Source organism: Cheilinus undulatus, linkage group 18 (genome assembly GCF_018320785.1).
Source record: "Cheilinus undulatus linkage group 18, ASM1832078v1, whole genome shotgun sequence".
NCBI classification, from domain to species: Eukaryota; Metazoa; Chordata; class Actinopteri; order Labriformes; family Labridae; genus Cheilinus; species Cheilinus undulatus.
Window position 1 is genome coordinate 8,780,288 of NC_054882.1, and position 7,732 is coordinate 8,788,019.

Genomic DNA, 7,732 nt, shown 5'->3' on the forward strand with positions numbered 1-7,732 from the left:
TACAGCACCCAGTGTTGACATTAAAGGCCCATCCGTGGAGATTACAACCACAGAGACTGAAATTGAAGGAAAAGGCAGCAAGTTTAAAATGCCAAGTCTTGGTTTCAAACGTCCCAGCATTGATGTTAGCTTATCAAAGAAAGATGGGAATGTAACACTACCAGAAGCCACAGCTGAGGCCAAACTCCCTGAGGTTGAAGTGAACAAAGAAGGATCGCCATCTAAGTACAAGATGCCAACATTCAAACTACCAAAATTTGGAGTTGGTTTGCCAAGCGCCACTGTGGAAGTGCCTGAAACTAACAAAGACCTCAAAATTGATGGAGCAGACATAAAAATTTCTGAAAAAGCTCTGAAAGTTTCAGCACCCAGTGCTGAAATTAAGGGCACTTCAGTAGATATAAAAACTACAGGAACTGAAATCGAAGGAAAAGAAAGCAAGTTTAAGTTGCCAAAGTTTGGAATATCAATGCCAAAAGTAACAGGACCTGAAATTGATTTAAGTTTGTCTAAGAAAGATGTTGAGGTGACACTACCAGAAGGTAAAGCTGAAGTCAAACTCCCAGATGTTGAGATGAAAAAACCCTCTGCTGAAGTGGAAGTTAAATCTCCTGAGATCAAGGTTGCCACTAGGGACAAAGAAGATTCCCCATCAAAATTTAAGATGCCAACATTCAAACTGCCAAAGTTTGGAGTAAGTACACCTAGTGCCAGTGTAGAGCTGCAACAAACTGACAAAGACATCAAAATTGATGGGGGTGACATAAAAATTCCTGAGGAGGTTCTGACAGTTACAGCACCCAGTGTTGACATCAAAGGCCCGTCCATGGAGATTACAACTACAGAGACTGAAATCGAAGGAAAAGGAAGCAGGTTTAAAATGCCAAGTCTTGGTTTCAAACGGCCAAGTGTTGACATAAACTTATCAAAGAAGGACACAGACGTGACTGTACCAGAAGTCAAGGCTGACAACAAACTTCCTGAGGTTAAACTTAAAGAGCCTTCTGCTGAATTGGAAGTTAAAGCTCCTGAAATCAAGGTGACAACAAAAAGCACAGAGGGATCACCATCTAAGTATAAGATGCCAGCATTCAAACTACCAAAATTTGGAGTCGGTATACCAAGCGCCACTGTGGAAGTGTCTGAACTGAACAAAGACCTCAATACTGATGGACTTGACATGAAAATTCCTGAAGAAGTACTCAAAGTTGTTGCTGCAGCACCCAGTGTTGACATCAAAGGCCCAACCATGGAGATTACAACTACAGAGACGGAACAGGAAGGGAAAGGAAGCAGGTTTAAAATGCCAAGTCTTGGTTTCAAACGGCCCAGCGGTGACTTAAGCGTGTCAAAGAAAGAAGTTGATGTGACGCTACCTGAAGTCAAAGCTGACGTCAAACTCCCTGAGGTTAAACTGAAAACTGAAGTGGAAGTTAAAGCTCCTGAAATTAAGATGACGCCAACAAACACAGAGGGATCACCATCCAAGTATAAAATGCCAACATTTAAACTACCAAAATTTGGAGTGGGTATGCCAAGTGCCACTGTGGAAGTGTCTGAACATAACAAAGACCTCAAAATTGATGGAGCAGACATAAAAATTCCTGAAGAGGTCCTGACAATTGGCATGGAGGGCCCATCCATAGATATGAAAACTACAGGTCCTGAACATGAAGGAAAAGGAAGCAAGTTTAAAATGCCGAAGCTAGGTGTATCTATACCAACAGTAAAAGGGCCTGAAATTGATTTATCAAAGGACGTGATCGTGACACAACCTGAAGCCAAAGTGGAAGTCAAACTCCCTGAGGTTGAACTGAAAAAACCCTCTGCTGAAGTGGAAATCAAGGCACCTGAAATCAAAGTTCAAACAAAAGACAAAGAAAGCTCTCCATCAAAATTTAAGATGCCAACATTTAAACTACCAAAATTTGGAGTAAGTACACCCAGTGCCACAGTACAGTTGCAAGAAACTGACATCAAAATTGATGGAGCAGACATAAAAATTCCTGAAGAGGTTTTGACAGTCACAGCACCCAATGTTGACATCAAAGGTCCATCGATAGAGATAACTACAGAAGCTGAACAAGAAGGAAAAGGAAGTAAGTTTAAAATGCCAAGTTTAGGTTTTTCAGTGTCTCAAGTTAAGCAGCCAGACACTGATTTAAGCTTGTCAAAAACAGATGTGGATGTGGCACTACCAGAGGCAAAAGTTGATGTACAGACAAGTAATATTGAAGGATCACCATCAAAATTTAAAATGCCATCATTCAAATTACCCAAATTTGGAGCTGCTTCTGCACAGGTCAGTGTGGAAGTTCCTGATGTTGACAAAAGCATAAAAACTGATGGAGAAAAGTTGGAAGACTTGTCTGTGGATCTGAAAGTTAAAGAAAGTGAAATGGAAGGATCAGGGGGCAAGTTTAAATTGCCAAGTTTGGGTATCTCCATGCCCAAAGTTAAAGGCCCTGAAATTGATGTAAGTTTATCAAAAATAGATGAGGATGTTGCACTACCAGAGGCTAAAGCTGAGGTCAAATTGCCAGAAGTTGAAGTCAAGGTTCCTAAAGATGTTGCTGCAGTATCAGATGCGCCTACAGTTGAGGTTGAAGATAAGCTGAGGCGACCAAGCTGGACGTTTCCTAAATTTTCCTTTTCAAGGTCAGGCGCTAAAGTCCCGGATGTTGATGTGAACTTTGAAACACCTGAAGTTGATGTTGCATCAGAAGAGACTAAAAAAGTAGACCTCTGCCCCCCAGATGCTGAAGTCCAGGAACCTTCAGGAGCTATCTCAACAGAAGAGCAACCTGCTGTAGAAACTGATGCGAACTTGAAAAAATATAAATTTTCCCTACCTAGATTATCTTTCTCAAAGTCAAGTGTCAAAGAACCTGAAGTAAGTGCTGAACAACCACATTTGGAAGTCTCTCTTCCAGAGGGAGAAGTGATAGTTACACAACCTGGAATGGAAAATAAAACTGAGCTGAGAATCGAGCATGATGAACCAGGAAGCAAGTTTAAATTGCCAAAGTTTGACGTTGCAGTACCAAAAGTGAAAGGAGCTCCAGGCGAGATAGCTGTATCACAGAAAGATGTAGAGATCAAACTACCTGACGTAAAAGCCGAGGTCAAACTTCCTGAAATCGAAGTCAAGTCTTCCTCTGGGACTGAGGCTAAGGCACATGCTGCTGGAGGATCTCCAATGAAAGTGAAAGGTCCAAGTGTTGAGGTCAAGACAGATGCTGGAACACCAACCGAGATTGAAAATTTGGGTCAGGGCTCTCCTAGTAAATTCAGACTTCCATCATTTAAAATGCCAAAACTAAGCTTCTCAAAGCCCAAAACTGAAGACCAATATATTCCTGTTGAAACGGAAGGCCAAGGAGATTATCTTGAAATAAAAATTGAGCCAAGAGAAGAGGGTAAATCGCCAAAGATGACTCTTACATCATTTGGAGAAATCCTAAAAAATATTGATGTGGAATTTAATGTTCCCAAAACAGACTCACCAGAGGGAGATCCTGAAGAAGTTGACAAAATAGATGGAAAGCAGAAAGAGGCAAAGGTAGCAGAAACACCTACCAAGCAAGATGTTACCAAAAGTCCAGAGAGGACAGGCTGGTTTAAATTTCCAAGGTTTGGGCTGTCCTCCCCATCAGAACCTGAAAAGATTCCTGAAAAAGACCAAGAAAAGAGTCCAGAAGGAGAAACTGCAGATGAGACCGTAAGTCCTACCTGTTCTGTCCAGTCATCAGACGCCTTTGCTGACATTAGCTCTGCAATGACAAGTGAAAATGTTGGTTTGTCCTTATCTTCTCCAACTAAGGTAACTGTCAAATACTCTGATCCTACTAACACTGCTACAGGGCTTGGAGAAGTGCAAAGCAACATCATTACCTCCACCACAAGGACTGAGCTGATCTCAGTAGAGCCCAACTTGCCTGAGAAGATTACCATTCTGTCATCTGGAGTTTCTTCATCATCTGAAGACACCCTCAGGCTGGAATCTGGGAAAATACATGTTATTACATCAAACATAGAAGCAACCCCAGAATCACAGCATGCCAAGCTTCTAACTACTCTCCAGGTCCAATCAGTTGGAGGCCTCCCCCTTAAATCTGAAGGTGATGAAGCTGCATCATGGACTGTTGAAGATTCGCAAGGCACTAAGAAAACAGTCTTTGAGAGGCGTTTAGTTACGGAAACATCAAGCGAAAGAAGCGAAAGCAGAGAAACAATTGTTATAACCAAACAAATCACCCGCATGTTAGACTCCGCTGAGCACATCTCAGGTGAGACAGCTTCGTCCGTTAAACGACTGAAGGAGACTGTGCACTCCGAGAAAATGAGGTTCTTCGATGAAGCTGAAAAGTGAAATAGCTTGATGTAAATTCTGACTTAAGATAACTATCCCTAATTGTCAACATTCACCGGCCAGTTGGCTTAACGGACCGTCCATCATTAGACAGACGTGATGGAATACAGGTGACCAACTCCCAAAAAAGAAAAAAAGGTTGTTTGCTAGTTTATCTTACCAATCACAGCAGAAAACTTGTCAGGTGTTAACTTCATTCTCTGGTTGCATGTTGTTGACCTGTAAAGAGATGGAGTTGTGTACTTTAAACTGACAATGTGACAATGTTAATAGGCTGTGTATCTGACCGCCCTTCCAGCAAACAATAACTTCTCCAAATAGCCTTGCTTATCATGGTACAGCACGCAAGTAAGCCATGTCTTTTTGCTTAACAAAATGTATATCTTTGTCAAAGTTTTTAATGAACACCCATCATTTTACCTTATTTATCAGATGATAATCACTGGTGCATTTGATTTTAAAAACAGCTGATTTGAACACGACTGTTGCAGAAAAACAATCAATGTTAATGACATTCCAAAAAATGTTTACAATAATTTCACAGTAAAGCTGACAGTAGATAGTACCTTTAAGACAATAATACAATATATGGCAAATAAAATATGTATATGTATTACTAAGATATTCTTATCGCTAGAGCTAAAATGTAAAGAAACTATAGAGATGCAAAGCTGAAATGAGATGCCTATAATCAAACACAGCACTAGTATTGCTGCAATTATATTTTTTATTAATATTTTGCTTAGAACCTAATTTGCTACAGTGAAAGATATATATATCTATATATATATATATATCAACAGTATGTTGCTACTTATATCATTGTACAAAGTGGAGATATTAAACTGTCTGTGTAAATAGCTTGTAATGATCTCTGGGGTTTTATTTAATTTACAGTTCCTTTTTGAATTCATATATCATGCAAAGGTTTACCATGCAAAGTTTTACACATTATATAAAAAATAAATAACTCTAGGCAAACCTTTTGCTGAAGCTGTGAAAGAACTGTGATCAACGTCAGCCGTTTTCAGAAGTAACTGAACTTTAATTAGGTGTAATGACAGTAGCTTACTAGGTGGCTTTGGATAAGTGGTGGAGCTGGATGTCTTTTAAGTGGAAGGTGGACCGTTCAAATCCCTGCTCCAATAAAGTGTCAGAGGGTATTTAGGTAATTGAAAACTGCTGCTATGCCAGCAGCAAATGTCGGTAATTTCCTATTGAGCATTTTATGCAGCATATTCCATCATAGTGCAAATGTGGTGTAAATGGGTCAATGTGGCATGCTGTATGAAAGGATTTTGAGTTGACAGAAGACTAAAGAAGCAACAGACAAGACTATTCAACATCTAAAAACCAGACCAAATTCCTGCAAATTCTTCTGGGAAAAATACAATTGTTATTTAAGTGTCTGAAAGCATCAGAGAAATTATCCCTACATAGATGTATCAAACTGTGAAGTGCTAAGATTTTGCACTCAAAACAGCAGTTGCAAAATCTGTCGTTTTTACTTGCAGACAAGTGGGTGGCTGCAGGTTCATTCTGCCTCTACTGGTTAGATGGTTTGTGTTATTGTTTTACTTTGGTGTTGGTTTGCATCTACTATAACAATTGTGTATCACTCAACAACAGGGGAAACTCACGGGTTGAAGCAACAACAGACCAGCAGTTTCTGCTCTAAAACATTGGTTCTCAACTGTTGGCTTGGGGCTCAGGAGAGGATTGCATGCTGTTCTTAGAGGGTTGTGAATGTCTGCCTGAGGGCCTAAAAGTCTTGAACATACAGAAACCTTAAGTGGAGAAGCACTCATACTTTTCTGCTACTTGGTTTTCCTGTCAAGTAAATTTCAGTCATTTAAAGATTTCACCTCATAAATCACCTTTTCTGAGGATTACAAGTTACTGAGGTACTTTCTTAACCCATTAAGACTTAAGACCTCATACACACAGAGCCTCTAAAACCAGAGTAATGTCTGACCATAATCTCTAAAAATACCTGAAGATTTTCTAAAGAACTACACAGAATTTTGACCTTTACAGAAATCATTATTTATTAGCCTTGTAGCACATATAAAAATGAATGAACATGTTTTTTAATAATAAATTTTAACTAACTTACAACAAATCTCTCATCAATTTAGGCTTGGCTAGTGGGTCCCTGGTTAGCACTATAATATAGGTTGTCGTTAAATTAGTTGTTTTTAAATACTACTGCAGTCTGCTTCAATGTTGCTAACATTGCTCAAGTTGTCACTAATCAACTTCCATTCTCAACTTCCATGTGCTGGCTAAAGAGACTAAAACCAAACATGTTTTCCCAGCTGCCCTCTGCATGTGTATTTAGTGAATCATGTTGCAATACATCAGTCATGTGTCTTAAAATCATTGAGACCAAGTTAGAATGCTCTGACATCTCGTCAGGTCTATGTACAGGAATGTTGCATCAGGTCTAAATGGGTTAAGAAAATTAAGTAACATAAAAATGTATGCATGCCCTTCTATAATGATGTTTTTGTTCCATCTGAGGACTAAACTGCAACATTCCTTAGTAAATGACATGACGTGCATATTTTTGTGTCCAAATCTATGATTTACTTTTGAAAAAAAAACAACAACAACAACAACAAAAACAAATTAGCAATCATGAGTCATGACACATGTCAATTTGTTCTACGAAACCTACTTTGTTTGAAAACATTTTGAGTGTGTTTGAATAATATAATTAATTTCAGATTTTGGCGTCTCTATCCCTAAAAATGACAGGTGGCGCAACTGTCCGAGTAAATGCACACATTACTGATGCTGTAAAGAAAAAAGCCTTTTAGATGTGAGAAATTAAAATTACACTTTTGCATAAAAATGTAGTTTACCATAAAATTCTTCAATTTAATTTTAAAATACATGTATCCACTTTCTAACAAGAACAAAAAGTAACAACATGTGTCACAGTATTTGCCTGTTTACTTGCCAATTAGTTGCAAATGTCAGGTGCTGTTGACCCATATATATTTGTGTGGGTGAAAATTCTTCTAGTCATTCCAGTCTCAGTTTATCATAGGGAGGTGGAGGTGGGTAATGCCTAGCCAGTTGAGAACCACTGCTCTAAAAGGTAAATTTACAATTTTGACATTAGTCTGGTGGATTTGAAATATGAGATAAAGTAACTATTACTTGTTTTTAAAGGAATCTAAGTATGGAACTTGACAATCTATCTCTATAATGCTCATTTATGTAATGTCAAGACACTTGTTTAGTGTTTTGAACATGTCAGAGTGAAATGCAAACACTTTTAGTGGTTGAATTCATATCCACTACAAGTGCTTATATATGTAAGTTATAACTGCTGCCATTGAAGCCTGTTTA